Source organism: Malaclemys terrapin, chromosome 9, assembly GCF_027887155.1.
Source record: "Malaclemys terrapin pileata isolate rMalTer1 chromosome 9, rMalTer1.hap1, whole genome shotgun sequence".
NCBI lineage: Eukaryota > Metazoa > Chordata > Testudines > Emydidae > Malaclemys > Malaclemys terrapin.
The window spans coordinates 23,025,654-23,044,765 of record NC_071513.1 but is presented as its reverse complement, the minus strand read 5'-3'; the positions used below and the strand labels follow the sequence as shown (position 1 = coordinate 23,044,765).

The window sequence follows — 19,112 nt, the reverse complement described above, 5'->3', positions numbered from 1 at the left end:
AGATACTATAGTGATAGGTGTGGCAGTAGAACCTCAGAAGAACAGAACAGAACCTTCCTTTGTAGAGGGAATGTAGCAAATATTTCAAATATTAATACCAATAGATCAGAGATGAGTCTCAGTTTGGGTAAACGAAGAACTGCTCAAGGCTTGAACTAAAGCCTGTGGGAGCTTTGTGCATGTTAAAAAAATATTTAGCTAAGTTTACAAACTAATGTTTCACTTTTTCTGCTTCTTGTGGCCCTCTTAACTTGGACTCGAGGGGAAACCAATGAACTCCCATTCGAGAGGCTTCTTTTCCTGTATAATGACCTGGCCAGAAACAGGAAGAACTGGGCTCTTCTAAGATGTCTTTACTTATTGATTTCTTTAGTGCCTGCCAACTTGTGATTTAATTGTTTTGATGCACACTGGAAAGATGTGAAAAGCTTGGTCTTGTGAGACTCTCAGCCCAGTTACTCAGGCAGATAGGGATGAGAAAAGCTTCTGAATTTCTGGGTGCCTCTTTGAACTGAAACTCAAACATTCAAGACCTGATCCTGTTGAAGTCAATGGTAAGACCTTGGGGGAACAGGAGCAAGCACTTAGTGGGTCATCTGCCACCAATATAAATATCCTAGAACGTAAGCCACTAAATAAATTACACATACAAGAAAAAAACAAACAAACAAAATGATTGAGTACTCAAGCTGCCTCTTGTTAGGAAGACGGCACCTTACTTTGTGCTTATACAGTGCTCTGATCCTAACTGGGGACTCTAGGTTCTATCACAATCCACATAATAACAATGCAGTGTGCACAGCAATACATTGCCCTGAGGATTGCGAGGAAACTTTACATACTTCCAGCTGCACCATAAATTGGTTGGTTCATTAGGGGTAAACACATATAACAGAATGAAATATTCTAGTCAGATAGAAACATACAAACAAGGCTCTAAAAACGGGATCTAAAACCATTAAAGCTTAGGAATAAGGCTGCACTTGGCTACTTGTTAAATAAACAGTTCTAAAACTTCACTTTATCTGTTAAGAGTCACCATGTCTATAACTGGCCATTGTATCTTCCAGTCTGATCTTTTATTTTCTGTACGGGATGGTATTTTATTTTGATAGGATGTCCCCAAAAATACAGACAGACACACCCAAGTGCTGAACTTCTAGATTTTTGGAGAAAAGAGGAAGCTTGGATGTTTGCAGCAGTAGAGGCTCTCATAAATTATCACAGATTCTGTCCATCACCACAGTGTCAATGGGCTGAAGCCTGAAAATATCAGGAGTTTTGCTTCCCTTGTATGTCAGTGCTCTATTCCAGCAGGAATCATCTTTCTGTCTGTGATGCCAGATAATGAAGTGACTTGCGATCTAGCACCATGGGGTCTTGGTCCATGACAGGGACTCCTAAGCACTACTGCAATATAAATAATAATAATATCTGTCCTTACTCTTCTGCTCAGAACTATGGGATTCCTTTCTAAAGAACTTCAACCCATTTAGGTTTAGGTGTTGTTGCCAGTCACTGAGTTTGTGAGTCATTTACAATTCTCATAGGACTATCCTCTCAGAAAAAAGAACAGGAGTACTTGTGGCACCTTAGAGACTAACAAATTTATTTGAGCATAAGCTTTCGTGGGCTACAGCCCACTTCATCAGATGCATGTAGTGGACAATATAGTAGGAAGCTATATATATATATACACAGAGAACATGAAACAATGGGTGTTACCATACACACTATAAGGAGAGTGATCAGTTAAGGTGAGCTATCATCACCAGGAGAGAAAAAGAACTGTTTGTAGTGGTAATGAAAATGGCCCATTTCCAGCAATTGACAAGGAGATGTGAGAACTGGCGGGGGGGGGGGGGGGGCGGGGAATAAGCATGGGGAAATAGTTTTACTTTGTGTAATGGCCCATCCACTCCCAGTCTTTATTCAAGCCTAATTTAATGGTGTCCAATTTGCAAATTAATTCCAATTCAGCAGTCTCTCGGAGTCTGTTTTTGAAGTGTTTTTGTTGTAATATTGCGACTTTTAGGTCTGTAATCAAGTGGCCAGGGAGATTGAAGTGTTCTCCAACTGGTTTTTGAATGTTATAATTCTTGACGTCTGATTAACATCAGCATCATTTTTGCCATTCATTTTTATGTTGTTCCAGAGATCCTGAGCATAACCTGCAGGTATAAATAATTCATGGGAGCTGAACAGATGAAATGGAACAGAATAGTGTAGGTCAAACTATTCCCCAGTCACATCTCCTGGAAAATCCACTTGGCTGTTGGCAGATGAGTTCCGTCCCTCCCCGACCCGCTGATATGGGACATTTTAAAATAAATTGGTTGGGTTCCATTTCTTGGAAGGAAATGAAGCTATTTTCAAAGCACGTCCTTCAGATGTGATTTAGCACCATCGGGCTCTGCATATTTTAAGAAATGTTTGGATTTGGATTTTTTCTTTTGGAGAAATAAAAAAGTAAAGAAAAGCAATTAGTAAAATGCCAAGTGAAAATGAGCTTGTGTAAAACAGCTCAGATAAATATATACAACCAATCTTCTTAGCTCTCAGTTCACCCTCAGCTGGCTCTTTCTCTGATGGGGCTTTCATCCCCAGATAACATACTGTGACCACCCAGTGTTATTTATGCTTCCTCCTTTGACTAATTGTGGCTCCAAGAAGAGGCTGAAGGGTTAAAGAAACCTGACTATTGTTCGTAGGGAAAAGTTAATGCTTTACCATATGCCTCTGCTGGCAAAATCCATCCCAAGAACTAATAAAACGGCTGCTTTCCACTGGCACCTCCCTTCTGAGTATAGAATAATTTTCCCTTTCAAAGTGAAATAACATGAAATACTAAAATGTCCTTACCTGACATGAAGCAATATGGCACAGCTAGGCTAGTCAGTTTTTAACTTGTGATATTAGCCAGTAAAGCACTGAAAATGTGATGGTGTTGTAACTGAAAGATTTTCAGAGCAACAATATTGGCAATAGTTACAGGATAGTTATATGAATTGGCTAGTATGTATGTGAGCCACAGCCTTCTACTGGATGATTCAGAACTCTTAACTCCATGTCATATGCCCTATACTGTTTGTTGTTAATGAAGATTCTCCTTCAGTTCAAGTGGCAAGGGTCTGTACTTTTGGAGCAGAATATTCTGAGTTCAATCCTCCCTGATGTCAGGAATTTCCGAGTGGCCAAAGATTAGTTACAATACTGTATAAGATTAATCTTCTTCGACTGTCTGCTCCTACCCTCCCACTCACTCCTTACATTATTAGTGCGGTGTCTGTCCGGATTAGAATGTAAAATCCTGGGGCTGGGGCTGGGTCTCACTTGTGGTTGTTTACAATTAATAAATTGTAATAATAATTGTGGGGGAATGTTTCTGGTGATTAGAGGAGAGGACTAGAGTAAGGAGACCTGGGTTCTCTTTCTAACTCTACTACTGCTTCTTTATGCTATCTTGTGTTAGTTACTTAAGTCTTTTTGAGCCTCAGTTTCACCATGTTTAAAGTGGGCACTCTAATGCCTATCTACTGTGTGTAACAAGGATGCTGTGAGACTTAACTGATTCATGTTTGTAAAGTGCTTTAAGATCCTCAGATGGAAGACACTATAGAAAAGCAAAGCATTAGTGTATGTCTAGAGAAGATATAAAACAACCAATGGCATCTTTGCTGAGACTGGGCAGCATCCCACTTCTTGCAATGGTGGAAACTCAATCATGATCATATAGAGTTGTGCCAGTTTGGGTGCTGGCCCACAAGTAGGTAATGTACTAAAAGGGAATTCTTAAAAACAAGTCATCCTTTTTCCAAGACGGGGTTTGCTTGTCTATTATAAAGCTATCCTGTCCCTACTTACATACACACATGCCACTGGAGCAGAGGTTATAGCCTTGTGTAATACAAACACCCCAATGTGGCATTCATTCCTGAAAAAAGAAGAGAATCATAGTTCAATGCAAGTGGCGACTCCTCCAGCCAGTAAAATGTTGTTGTCCCTGAAATGAAAACCTGGCAGATTAACACCACAAGTTTAGCCCATTTCATTTTCTCCTGGGTATTCTGAATATTGGGAAGAGGCCCACCCCATGCTGTGGGATGGAATATCTGACACAGGGGTGATGTTTGTCGGCAAAGTCCAGCACTGCACGGAGGCAAAAACAGCAGAGTAGCAGAGGTTGCAGATAATAGAACCAGAACCAGAACTCTGGGCACCCAAAAAGGAAGAAGGGAAAAAAATGTCCCTCTTAGTTCATGAGTGAAAGTAGAGCAGGACAAAAGTGCAGCCTGTGGCCAGAAGTGCCCCACTGAAACCAGAGGCTGAAATCATGTGACAACAGCTTACAAGAGTTCAGAGTCAACAAGTCTGAACCTGAAATTTTCCCGGACTTATCCCTGAACCCAGGATCTCACATGATTCACAACATTTAATTACCTGGGCCTCAGAGACCCCTAGGAGGCAGGGAAGTAAATTATTAGCCCCATTTTACAGGTGGGGAAAGTGAGGTGATGTAAGTTGTCCATAAGGGCTAGATTGTGCCATATAGGCAGAGCCCTGCATTGGGGACAGGGAGAAATGGCAGTGCCCCAGAGGGAGTACCAGAGATGTGGTGCCTGCACTGGGCAGAGTACTTTCCAATGTACTCCTGTGTGCAAGGGAACATACAAATTCTACACTTCTTTGAAGGGTGCAGCATACCCTACCCTTCCAATGCATTGCGGGGGGCGGGGGGGAGAGAAGGGTGCTGCCTACTTCACAAGCTTTCAGGGAGCTGTGCTCCCAGTGAGAACATCGCATTTCTCTGAGAGCAGGGGCTACAGTTTTGGCCAGGCCTGGATTAACCTTTTGTGGGCCCCCATGGAGACAATGGAGGATGGCGCGGGGAGGTCAGTCCCTGGATCGAGGGGTCAGCCAGAGGCAATGGGACCTGATGGCAGGGGTGGCCCCGCTGCGCCCAATGAAAGGGCACTATTTACAAACTGGCAGTTGCCAGATGCACAGTGGCCCGCCCAGCTCTGTGCTGCCAGCATGCCCCTTCCCCTCAGGGACAGCATGCCCTTTCCCACACAGCCCCCTGCCCAACACCTCCCGACTTCCTAAGGCCAGAGGCCACCCCGGACCCACCCACAAATGCACAGTGCCCTGAACACCACCACCCGTGCCCAGTGCCCCCTGCCCACAGCCCCACCACAACTGCCCAGCACCCCCTACAAAACTCCCACTCCCTAGTGCACCAATACACACAGGTCTTCCCTGCCCCTCCACAGCCCAGCGCCCCCCAGCCCTGCCTCCTGGCCACACTCACCGGCCCTGCTGGGAGGCGACTGTGTCTGCCGGGCTGAGCTGGCAGCGCAGCCAGGGCTGGACCCAGGGCTGGGAATCACTCCATCCCCTCAGGAGTGGTGCAATCAGCCAGGCCAGGGCCTGCCCCGGGCAGGGTCCCTCAAGATGCACTTGCCTGGAGGGGCCTAACCAAGCCCTCCACATTGTTCCCCCACACACACATCTGGCTGAGACTGGCCAGGCTTCTGCACCAGTCCCAGGCGGCTCAGCTCTGGGGAGATAGGTGGGGCTTCACAAGTGGTGGGAAGCAGAGACTGCCCAGAGCCAGAGGTGCACTGGGGATTGGCCAGGGGACTGAGAGGAGCAGGGGGTGGGGCCAGGGGGCAGAGAGGAGCCCTTGGCCAGCCGGCGGACAGGCTGAGAGGAGCAATTGGTGGACGGCGGGAGCCAGCAGGGTCTTGGGGCGCAGTGCAAGCAAAGCAGGCCAGGGCCCCTTCTGAGCATGGGCCCGGCTCCATGGAACCACTGGAGCCATTGTAAACCCGGCACTGGTTTTGGCTGATCCTGCCACTGGCTGCACAAGGAAAGGAGCCTCTTTTTCCCTTCCCCATCACTTGGCAGCCACATAAGGTCTAGGCTGCATCTAGGCCAAAGTGGGTCAGTGCAGAGTGGGAAGTAGAACCTGGGATCCTGATTTCACATCCCTTGCCCTAACCACCAGAGGAATCTATCCCTGCATGCAGGATGGCCAAGAGGCAGACAGCCTTAGGGATGCTGTGCATGGGAATGTAACACTCAGAAATATAAAGCATCCCCAGTTCCTTTCCTTTAGCATATGGAGGGCCATATTGCACAACCCTTACTCTTCTTCACTTCAGTGGCATTACTCATGTGAGCCAGCACTCCCCAACATATGGTCCTCCTGAGTATTACTGCTCAGGTACGTGAAGGAATTTCCCTGAGCTATTCACTGGCCTTATGAGGGTTTATATTTGGTCATAATGATTTCTAGCTGCACAAACACCAAGTAACCACACCATCAAGCAGCAAAATCTGTCTGAAAAATAGAGGCACAGGCATGCACTGGCAGAGGAATGGAGCTGAGCCACTCAAGTGTGACAATGAAGGACCTCGCCTCCTGCCCCTCAACTCAGGAAGAGGCAGTGTGCACTCCCTGTCCCTGTCTGTGCAGAAGGTGGCATGAGGTCAGGGTTCCACTTGCTCTTTGTCTCTCCTTAACTCTTTTGGGGGGTGCTAGCCAGGACTGCAGTTGTGGCAGTCCCCGGAGGGGAAGGGCGAAGGCTTGCAAGAGCAATAAGTTGTTGAAATGTCTAAATTCTAGGGGCCTGACTCTCCCCTGCCTTGCACCTTGTTCTGTCACCTCCACCTTTTCAGAGAGGAGGCAAAGCTGCATGTTGGCATTTTGCAAGCACTTCAAACGTGTGCAAATGGAAGTTCAAGGATGGGAGAATCTGGCTCTGTTGATCTGCACCCACAAGTGATTGTTGTCCCCCAAAATGCACTCTCAGATATGTTCAGGAGCAATTTTGGAGGCTTTTTTTGCCACGTTAGCCTATGCTGCCTATACAAGCAAGGCACTGAAATGTCCTGGTAAAAGGGGCAACAACTATTGGCCATTGCTTGTTACTGAAGATCAACTTCACTTTCCCATCTGAGCATAAATATCCCAGTGCTGGCGCTGGGATAACGCAGGAACTGCCAAAGGAGCAGTGTAATTCCAAACCCAGAAGTGAAAGTAAGCTGGTATGGTCCGGTACGGCATACCAGCAAGAGCCAGTACACTGAGCCGGACCGCACCGGCTTCCGCGGCAGGGATTTAAAGGGCTCTGGGCTCCCCGGCGGGGAGCCAAGAGCCCTTTAAATCCCACCCGCAGTTCCGGCGGCTGGGCTGGAGCCAGGATTTAAGGGCTCGGGGCTCCCTCCCAGCCTCAGCCGGTGCCCCAGGACCTTTAAATCTTGAGAGGCCCCGCCTCTTCTGGTTGAGGCCACGCCTCTTCCAGATGAGGCCACGCCCCCCTGAGGACTCCGGCAGTACCAGTAAGTCCTGTAAGTTACTTTCACCCCGTCCAAACCCCTCTATCCAAAGCTCTCTCTCTTTTATTGTCTTTACTTATCCTTACAAACCAGAAGAAGAATGTTCTGAGCTCTGGGGAAATTAAAGTTTCCCCTGAGAATCCACTCATTTCAGGCTGGCTCTTCGGCAGATGTAAACTGGCCGAGGGCAATTGACTTCAATGGAGCCATATATCAGTTGACCCCAGCTCAGGATCTGGTCCCTTGTCCTTTGTTTTGTTTTGTGGAGTAGACCAGCCTGGGATTTAACTCCAAGGTGTTTGTTGAAATTTGTCACCTTAACCTCCACTTTGACCCCTACCCAACTGTCACTCACTCGCTGAGAGCAAATATCAAAAGTTTGGTGGAATTTTTCACTCCACTTTGAGCCAACATCTCCTCGCCCCGGCCACTGGGACCTCAGTGCAGCCTTCTCCATGATCAGTGGCATTTAGTGAGAGAATCCTGGAAGGATGTGAGCTGCATGCTAGCAGGCTGGTACAGGAAGCAGCTGTTGGTGTCAGGAACTGGTTCATACAAAACACATTTTCCCAGAGAGCCTGTTTCATTAAAATCTGCTCCTGGCCAGCTCTGTCACCATACGGGTTACGTTGACCTGTCTGTTGCTGACAAATGCAAGGAAATCAACTAACAATGCATCATAATGATCATCATCATCATGCTTGTGCTGAATATAGCTTCTTTCACCCAGCAGGCATAGGGGAACAGATTTGGAGAAAACAGACACACCTTTGTCCTGCTCCAGACCCAAACACAACAAATCTATTTGAAGAATCACATTTGGATGAGAATTTGGGGTTTTTTTCTTCTTCTAATAGCAGCTCACTAAGGAGAGCAAGACTGTGAAAGCACTCCTCTTATACCACCAGAGGGGCTCCTGGTGTGACAGGAGTGAGGCATGTGGCAGTGTGTGTAGATTGTGCTGCACTGACGAAGCAGCTTTTCTTCTGAATATCTGAGGGCTTGGAAAAGTGCAGGAACTGCTATCCCCATTTTACAAATAGGTCAGGTGACTTCCCAAAGGTCATGCAGTGAACCATAGTAGTCAGGACTAGAACCAAGATTTCCTGGCTCCCATTCCCCCATGCTAACTATTACTCCGTATGCTCTATATGCCACACTGTACGTAAATAGCAGGACTTCATTCTCCACGGTATTTAAGCCAGCACTTTTCCCCAGCCCTAAAGTCACTTTAAAAGGAAACTGAGTAGACAAAAGTCATCATAAAAATGACCAGTCACTGTTTTCAAGGTGATCTAATTCCAGATTCCTATTCACACAAAGCCTTCATCTCTTTCACTCCCTCTGCCTCTTGATTCTCTAAATAAAAGGCAAATGGAACTTCTAAAAGCACTTTGCGAGACTGTCCTCCATTCACATAAACAGAAGAGAAAACATCATGGAGCAGATGGCAGTCGCACATCAAGAGATTTTTGTTGGAATGCTGCTGGTAACACAAAGTCATTATTAACTGGAAGGGACGCAGCAATTGATTTCATATGGATGGCTCTGAGCCCAAGTTTTTGATTTATTGTTCCTCTACTTTTACTTGATTCTTAAATAAAGCCCCTTCAGAAATTTCCTAAAAGCTGAATAATGATGTTATATCTGCATGGTGACTTTACGGTGTATAAATTAATCATGGAATCCATCAATGTGATACAGCCACCTCTGGGGTGACAGTCATTAGTTAATTAACATTATTCCGCAATTCGGCACAGAAAACACTCTCCAAGTGAAACTGCAGGGAACATTTTGGTAGGCAGAAAGCACTTAACAAAAAGTCATTTGTGTTACTAACATCATCCCTACTCTAGTCCAAAGTGCTTTGTAATGTAATGTAATGATACGGAACCACCAGGACCTTGGTTTTGTGTTTCATCTGAAAGAAAGCACCTCTGGCAGCAGGGTGCCTCCTAACTGGAGGGGGTGTAATATTTGTAATGGAATGCAAAACTACTCAGAGTTCACATTTGTTCGCAAACTTAAAAAGCAAAATACCTTGCTTCAGCACATGAATTCTTTTGAGCAAAGTGGACCTATTTTTCCATTGAAAAACTGGCTTTGGCTTTGCTTCAAAGACATGGGGGAAAATGAGCTTTGTCAGGTTTTCTTTGTAAACTGACACATATTGCCTAAAATTTGGGGAAAAGTGAAATTGGGGGGGTGATATTCATGTGAAATATAAATTGTGAATTTGCACACCTCCACCGCTACCATCTTGCTGTGACACTAGTTCTCTCTCTCTCTAGATATTTTATATATATATATACAATATAGCTTCTCCTCTCCAGAGTATCTGAGAACTGACTCTAAGCCCTGGTCTACACTAAGGGGAGGATCGATCTAAGTTACGCAACTTCAGCTACGTTATTCACGTAGCTGAAGTCGACATACTTAGATCGACTTACCATGGTGTCTTCACTGCGGTGAGTCGACTGCTGCCACTCCCCCGTCGACTCTGCTTGCGCCTCTCGCGGTGCTGGAGTACAGGAGTCGACGGGAGAGCACTTGGGGTTCGATTTATCGCGTCTAGACTAGATGCGATAAATTGATCCCTGCTGGATCGATCGCTATCTGCCGATCTGGCGAGTAGTGAAGACATACCCAGAGAGAAGAGTGCCCCCTTCTCTAAAACCATTTATTGATTAACCAACACTGCTTCCTGTAGCACCTGGATTCACAAGTAGTGCCCAGGCCTGACTCTCCTTAGCTTGTTAGGCCTGGTGAGATCCCTTTGCAGTGAAGATGTGGAGGAAACCTCCAGATCCAAACATCCATGAACTCTAGAGAAGCTCAGGTCTGGAATCATATCTGAACTCTGAATTTTGTATCGTCTCTAGAAGTTGAGTAATATGCGGCAACTCCATGATCTCAGCACACAGTGCTTCTTTCCTGAAAGGCAGATGGAGAAAGTCTGTGACCCCAACGGGGAATGCATTAATAAAGGCACAGGCACATTGAGTATGTCTTGCTTGACGTCCGTTCTGTCCGTACAATGTCAGAAGGAAAATCGACCCTGCACTCAGCAGGTGTATTTTTCTTCTGCTCCATCCCAAGTTAATGGTCTGGATAATAACACTTGAGCACAGGGGTCAATGGGGCGGGGGTAAAAAAAAACACCCAGTTTGCGCTGGCAGGCTGACTTGATATTGTAGGCCATACATGGGTTTGGAATGAGGGATATTAGACTCACAACTCTTGGCAGTGCCAAGAAATACACAGCTAAAATTGGCAGCTCTGGGATGAGTAATGTACAAACACAGCCTGGAGTGTTGCAAGTGTTCAAGCACTTTAGAAGTATGTTGAGTAAACGTGAATCTGTTGCTATGGCAACAAAACAGAGGGGAGATCGTGCTGCCTCTCTGTGACAGCTTTCAAATTCCAGTGCCTGGTTAATTTGAACTGTGCTCACTTCAGTCTAGAACAGCTGCTCAACATAATGCCAGATGATGCAGGAGAGAGTTTCCCTCCACCTCTTCAAATAACGATTGTGGAACAAAGCCAGAGATCTCACTGGGCCAGTTGGAACTCTTAACATCCATAGCATATCACCCAAGAAACTCAAAGTACACCTTTAACTAATGAATCCTTATCACATCTGTGTGAGGCCCCCGTCTGTTACTAGAGAAGGAAAGTGACTTGACCAAGGCCACTCAGCATCAGAACCAGGACAAGAGCCCAGCAGGTCAGCCTCATAGCCCTGTGCTCTGCTGGGCCACAATGAAATAGCATACATGAGAACTAACCTCCGGAGAGCCAGTTGTGATAAAATAACTGACCTGTGCCTTCACCCAAACGGTTTCTGATGTGATAAAAGTGAGATTTTGACTGGGCTAGATTTTAATTTATATGCTGCCACTCCACTCTTCATTTCAACAGAAACATAGTAGCTCCGGGGTACCATGGGAGAGACTGTTCTGTGGCGTTTCCAGCCCTGATGAAGGCAGAGAATACTCGGAACTTTCCTTGTATTCATCCAGAGATTCAAAAAAGCCTGGGATTATTCCAGGAGTTTCTTGTGAACTAGACACAAGTCTGAACCAAGATACTGGAGCTTTGACTGTTTACTTAAGTTTTAATTTAATTTGGAACATAGGGAAGGGAGGGTAACTTTCCAGAGAGAAACCAGTCCATGTGCTGTATGAGGACTTTGGAACAACCAAAGCGTAGACAGCCTCCTGAAGAGTCCAGCTCAGGTTTTACGTGACACCCAGTACATACAGGCACAAGACACTGGGAGTGTTCTCTATAGCAGTGCTGTAGCCAAGTTGCATGCATTGAATAAAGCTGCTTGTCCTACACCCTATTACTGAAGCTTAGCATGCTTACGAGTTAGAACATGACAGACAGCCTTCATGTGTGCTGTATAATATCCTTGTTCTATAAGTAACAAAAGTTATATAATAGCATTCTTGGGAAATAAAATGTTCACAGGAAAATGGCATTGCGCAGAGATCTGGGACTTGCTATTTTAAATCCTGAACCAGTGCCAAAATATCACTCCTGGTCTGAGTGAGCAATGAGCGGTTAATGATCCATGTCTGTACCACAAAAGGACTAGAAGTGAATGTTAGACACTACAACTAATTGGAAAATAGCAAGTATTTTTCCATTTTTTTTTTCATGTTTTTCAATGAAAAAGTAATGACATTTTTCACAGGTACAGCTGTAAAATTAAAAAAAAATGTTTTTAAATCTCAAACTTTTATTGAAAATCATTTTTTTAGTTGTTTTCATAATAAAAGGAAAATTTCATAAGAAAATTAATTTTTCATTTACAATAATAATATGAATTTTCATTGGGAAAAGAGTTTCAACTGAAAATTTATGACCAGTTCTACTGAACACCATAGGAAAGATCCCGGCAGCTCCCTGCAGCAGGGAAATGTGCAGGCACAGAGGAGGCAGTGGGGGAGTCCTTTTGGGACCTGGCGGTGGGTCAAGTCTCTGCCACTTGGAACGCTGGTCTCTGTAGGTCTAGAATTGCTGCCTGACTCATGCACTAGATCCCACAGCATTTCAAAGCCTCCCTTAACCTTTGTGGGGAGGGGAGTTCTTCAGAGATTCCCTGTGCTGCCCTGCTTGCCTCTCAGCCCTGGTCTACACTATGAGTTTAGGTCGAATTTAGCAGCGCTAGATCGATTTAAGCCTGCACCCGTCCAAACGACGAAGCCATTTTTGACGACTTAAAGGGCTCTTAAAATCAATTTCTGTACGCCTCTAGGGTTACCATATTTCAACAATCAAAAAAGAGGACGGGAGGAGCCCCGCCCTAACCCCGCCCCGTCCTAGCCCTGCCCCCGTCCTGTCCTAGCCCCGCCCCTGCCCCTTCCACTCCCTCCCACTTCCTGCCCCCTCAGAACCCCCAACCCTCCCCCCCTACTCCTTGTCCCCTGACTGCACCCCAGGACTCCACCCCCTCCCTAAGCCTCCCTGCCTCTTGTCCTCTGACTGCCCCCTCCTGAGACCTTCCCCACATCCTAACTGGCCCCCTAGAACCCTACCCCTTACCTGTCCCCTGACTGCCCCAACCCTTATCCACACCCCCACCCCCTGACAGCCCCCCCCCCAGAACTCCTGACCCATCTAAACCCCTCTGCTCCCTGTCCCCTGACTGCCCCCTCCTGGGACCCCTGCTCCTAACTGCCCTCCAGAACCCCACCCCCTACCTAAGCCTCCCTGTTCCTTGTCCCCTAACTGCCCCTTCCTAAGACCCCCCCCCAACTACCCCCCAGGACCCTACCTCCTACCTGTACCCTGACTGCCCAAAACCTTATCCACTCCACCCCCCAGAAAGTCCCCCCCGAACTCCCGACCCCCCCCCTGCTCCTTGTCCCCTGACTGCCCCCTCCTGGGACCCCTGCTCCTAACTGCCCTCCAGAACCCCACCCCCTACCTAAGCCTCCCTGTTCCTTGTCCCCTAACTGCCCCCTCCTGAGACCCCCCCCACCTGTACCCTGACTGCCCAAAACCTTACACCCCTAACCCCCAGACAGCCCCCCCGAACTCCTGACCCATCCAACCCTCCCCCTGCTCCCTGTCTCTTGACTACCCCCCCCCCAGAACCTCCCTGCCGCTTCTCTGGCCCCCGGCCCCCTTACTGTGCTGCAGAGTAGCGTGCTCGGCAGCGGGGGAGGGGAGCAGGGTCGGAGCTCCAGACGGCCAGCGATCTGTGAATGCAGGGCGGGGGGAGGGAGGGAGGGAGGAAGAGGAGGGGAGTGGTGTCAAGTTTCAGGAGAGAGGAGGGGGAAGTGAAGGAAGGGCTCTGGCTCTGGCTGCCGGAGCCCCGGCTGCTCTGTAAGCCGCGCGCACGCTCTGTATGGGGGGGGAGGAGGGGAAGTCCGGACATTGACAAATTCCCCCCGGACGCTATTTTTAACTCAAAAAAGCCGGACATGTCCGGGGGAATCCGGACGAATGGTAACCCTATACTCCTCCCTGACGAGGGGATTAGCACTGAAATCAACATTGCTGGGTCCAATTTGCGGTAGTGTGGACCCAATTCGATGGTATTGGCCTCCAGGAGCTATCCCAGAATGCTCCATTATAACTACTCTGGACAGCACTTTGAACTCAGATGCACTAGCCAGATACACAGGAAAAGCCCCGGGAACTTTTGAATTTCATTTCCTGTTTGGCCAGCATGGCATACTCAGCAGCACAGGTGACCATGCAGTTCCCCCAGAATGTTTCTACGCTCCCCCTATCATCTCTGTCCCTGAGGTTATTGCAGATTAGAAGGCGAAAAAAATGCACTCGCAATGACATGTTTTCCAAGTTCATGCAGTCCTCCCGCACTGATAGGGCACAGTGTAATGCATGGAGGCATTCAGCGGCAGAGGCCAGGAAAGAATTGCTGTGTATGCTTAACGCCAAAAGTATCGTGCCTTGCTAGTGATCCTGCCCGAGCCAGGTTGCTGTGTCACATGCACTCCGCGCTGTGTCAGCCTGGGGCGGGGGCATGACCGCTTTGTGAGCAGGAAGGCCATAGAGATAGACATTGCATTAGGTAGCTTCTGTAGCTAGAGAAAACATTCCTGTGCATTCGGTAAAGTCTGTGGCAAAAAAAGAGAAGCCCTGTAGCGTAGTGGTTATCACATTCACCTAACACATAAAAGCCCCGTAGTGTGGTGGTGATCGCGTTCACCTAACACGTGAAATATCCCCGGGCGGAAACAGGTCACTGTTCCTTTTTCTAACTCCCCTCCTGCATTTTTAGTCTTAGAACAGACCACGCTGTGAAATTTTACTTTGAATGATATCAATTATGAGTTAAATAATATGGAAGCTCTCTCTAAGTTATAGTCCCGGGTTCCTTACCCTTTCAGCTGCTCTGCTAAATTAACATTTTTTGTTAGGGGCAGGGGGAAATTTTCATGAAGCCTTTTATAGGGACTAAATGCTAGCTAGGTCTCTGAAATAATCTTAACGTGGCCCATAGAGTGCAATCCTTCATTCTGGATTTGTCATTCCACAAGTTGAACTGCTCCTTGCTACTATCCAGGCTTTTTGAGCCATGGGAGCAAGGGGCAGGCTGGGGTAGGTGCGACCACGCAGTAATCCCAACTGGGAGAGCAGCCTGAGGCAGAAGCCTCCAGCTCGCATGATATTCCAGGCAGGACTGAGTCTCCATGAGACGAAACTTAAAGAAGAGAATGACCTGGAGTCACTCCCATGCGGTGCTCTAAGAGGAGGATAGCTATGGCTGTCCAGGCACCCCTGATCGACCTCACCGAAGTCTGCCATCTGAGCGGGGCTGAGCAAAACCCCGGCTGGCAGGAGCTGGTGGACGGAGCCCCAGACCGGCAGCAGGCTAAGCCGCTCAGCCCACTGCCGGTCTGGGGCTCTGTCTGACAGCCCCGCTCAGCCCGCTGCCTGCCTGGGGTTCTGATCATTCAGGCAGGCAGTGAGCTGAGCAGAGCCAGTGGACAGGACCCCGGAAAAAAGGCGCGAAACGATTGTCTGCCGTTGCTTTCACAGAAGGAGGAAGGGAGGGGGGCCTGACGACATGTACCCAAAACCCACCCGCGACAAAGTTTTTGCCCCATCAGGCACTGGGCGCTTAACCCAGAATTCCAATGGGCAGCAGAGACTGCGGGAACTGTGGGATAGCTACCCACAGTGCATCGCTCTGTAAGTCGATGCTAGCCATGGTAGTGAGGATGCGCTCCGCTGACTTAATGCGCTTAGTGTGGACATATGCAATAGACTGTATAAAATCGAATTCTAAAAAATCGACTTCTATACAATTGACCTAATTTCGCAGTGTAGACATACCCTCAGCTCCCAATTACTCAAAGCTTAAAACTGTAACTAAACTGAGTCTCTTAGTCTCTCTGTCTCCGAGTCAGGCTGTTCCCCCACACTGAAGGGGATGAGCAGCCCTGGCTCATCACTGACCCAGCAAACTGCTTTGCTATATCACCCCATGTAGAAGCCTCCGATTGGCCTTAGCAGGAGTGTCTAGACCATTCTGTTCCTACTTGGACTCCAAGCATGCTGGTAAATGGGGTCAGAGGGCTCTGGTAGCCATTATGTTGTAGTCCATAGGGTAGGACCTCGTAGAAGCTCAGTCCAGAATTCCAGGAGTTGACAAATGCCAGATGAGGATTGCATAATGATCTCCAGAAACAAGCACTGTCCGGAGCACTTTTTGCACATGGGAGTGCATCACTGGAAGAATATCCAAGGAGTTATGATACTTATTTCCATGTTTGATAGCCTCATGAGGATTGCATTAGCAAAGATGTCTTTCCCTTATAAACCAGAGATAGTCAAAACATTACCCTAGGTATAGCCTGATGCACCTTAAAATGGGATGCACAGCCCAGTGCTCTCTGGAAGGAGAGGAAAAGCTGAACAGTTGTAGGTTTATAGTATATTGCTACTGAACAGTAATTTCTTTCCATCTAGCAAGGAAGATAAGAGCCAAAGCATAAATATTTCTAAAGTTATGCCAGTTAGGTCCACCCCGTATGCCCCTGGCAGATTGCCCATTCTACCATCTTATTGCGGTGTTTGGGTAATGCTATTAGAAGCAGAACAGGTGATTGGCTAGGGCAGCAAAATAATTTGTGACTCTGGTATAGGGTTGGGAAAGAGATTTTTCTAGTTTGCCAAGAGCCAGCGTTGTATCTCAAATGGATTTCCAATCCAGACTACCTTTTCTTTATTGAATTAGAGCCTGACCCAAATAAAACAACTTCAATACAGCAAAAGGATTTTGTCTGAAGTCAGTGAGTGAGAGACATATCCTCTTGTAGCCATAACACCTCAGATTAAGCCTGGTCACTTCATGGATTTGAGACTTCCACAAGTAACCTACTTGCTGCTGGGAGTGATGTCAATGAATTGGTCAGTTATGCTCTTCCTGCTAAGTCAATATGGATCCAATGCTTCTGAGACCGCTGTGCTGCTGGAGTTGCCGGTGTTCAGATAAGATATAAAACCATTTATGGTTATCCAAAAACCCACAGTGCTATTCCCAAGGATTCTGGCCACACTCCACTTTGGGTAATTACATTCAGACTGCCTGAACTTTAATTGAGGTAAGACATCCTTCCACACTGTCTATCCTGTGTGGTGTTGATATGCACTGCTAAACAGCTGCCACTAGGGTGACCAGACAGCAAATGTGAAAAATCGGGACAGGGGGTGGGGGGTAATAGGAACCTATATAAGAAAAAGACCCAAAAATCAGCACTGTTCCTATAAAATTGGGACATCTGGTCACCCTAGCTGCCACATTATGCCACAGATGAGACTGCACTTCAGTGGAAGGTGATTCCTTTACATACCAGTGGCTTGTAATGTGCTTTGAGATTTTGGGGGGCTGAAAGGGGCCAGGTGCATATAATAGTATTAAGACAGTTTTAGGTGATGCATTAGTCTCCTTGCCCCAAAGTGTTGGCTATATGCATCAACTCTTCGCAGATGCTCTACTGCAGGGGTGGCCAACCTGTGGCTCCAGAGCCACTTGCGGCTGGCTCTTCAGAAGTTAATATGCGGCTCCTTGTATAGGGGGCTGCTGGCGTATTACTGTGGCAATGTACATTGGTAAATTCTGGCTCCTTCTCAGGCTCAGGTTGGCCACCCCTGCTCTACTGCATTAACTCTAGTCACATCTCTCACTGAAGACTGCTGGAGCCCTCCCCCAACCCTGGTCTCCCCCCCTAAGATGCTGCATGACTGCTGCTTTACTGTATCATGTTTTGTAAGAACATTTTATCCCACTGGGGTACCTCTGAAAGCCAGATGTTCCCTCTCAGCACGGCCTCTTCTTTTTTTAAACAAACATTTTTGAGCTGATGTTATTTTTATTCAGTTCCCTCTGTGAAACTCCTTAGGACAGAAATGGCTCTTTGCTTAGCAGAGTCACATCAGGGGATAGGGGGAGGTTCATATATATATATATATATTTTTTTTTTCAAATGTTTGACCTTGCAACCTTAATAATGATATATATATACACACTTGAAAGTTAGGAAATACCTGAATTAAGTTTGCCTGGGCAACCTTAATTCAGCCCCCTTGTGCATATGCATTATGATCCAGTCTTTAGTTACATGATCACACGCTATTTTTTCCACAGGACCCCTGCTTTATTCAGTGCACAGGATGGACCTGCTCTGGGGGGTGAATCGGGGTTGTGAAGTAAAGGAGACTTTCATCTGCAGGACTCCCCACCTCATTTGTTGTAGATGATGAAAGGTGTGTGGTGAATGAGGCAGGGATTACAGGAAAAGGAAAGGAGTTCAGTTACCATGGTGATGAGCATAGTTTAGACACCAGACAGATAATAAAAGGTGCCTTCTTGAGGAAGACCATGCAGTGTATTCAGATTGTATTTAAATTGCTACCTCTTTGGGGGCCGGAACCTTGTCATCCTACATGACTGCAAAACAGCTAACAAGCTTTTGGCTCTATACAAATAAATATGCTTTTTTATTGTTATTATTCTTTATTTTATTATTTTATTATATAAAACAAGGAGGGTAAAAACTTACTTTCTCCTGCATTCTCAAAAAGAGTGTTATCAAGAAAAGAGAGCAAGTGTTTCAATGAGCTTAGAGGTGTCTTTCCCTGATAACCAGTTTATCCCTGGCTGACCTCATGGATGGTAGGGACATTAGTGGTCCTTCTGGTGGAATGTTCCATTAGAGAAGAAATACTCCCTCTCTAATCGAACATCCCACCTATGTCGATGTCCCATGATTTATAATTCTCAACATACTCTCTGCTACTGGGTTCTTAAAGCTGGAAATAGAGGTGCTGAGCTGTTTAGGGTAACTTTTTCTGCCACCCTTATTCTCAGTTAGTAGTGCTTTACTCCGGAAGTAGTATTAATGATTCCAGGATTTGTCACCAGGCTAGAAATCTGGCATCTTTCCCCAGCACAAAATTTATTGAAAAAATAAAAGACCTGTCCCCAATACGCGCACACACACACACACACACACACACACACACACACACACACACACACACACACACACACACACACACATTCACTGGAGGCCTTACCCTTCAAACTGACAAGGAACATCATTATAGTCACTTCATTCACATGGCAGATAAGATTTCTCTGGTTTCCAGGATTTGTCACCAGGCTAGAAATCTGGCAGCTTTCGCCAGCACAAAATGTATTGAAAAAATAAAAGACCTGTCCCCAACACACACACACATACACTCACTGGAGGCCTTACCCTTCAAACTGACAAGGATCA

At 46.8% G+C, this 19,112-nt stretch overlaps 1 protein-coding gene across 1 annotated transcript in view; it reads left to right on the top strand.

Annotated features, from left to right (window-relative positions):
- LOC128843696 (rho GTPase-activating protein 20-like) overlaps positions 1-19,112 on the top strand; it is a 64,057-nt gene that overhangs the window by 10,958 nt on the left and 33,987 nt on the right. The window lies entirely within an intron of this gene.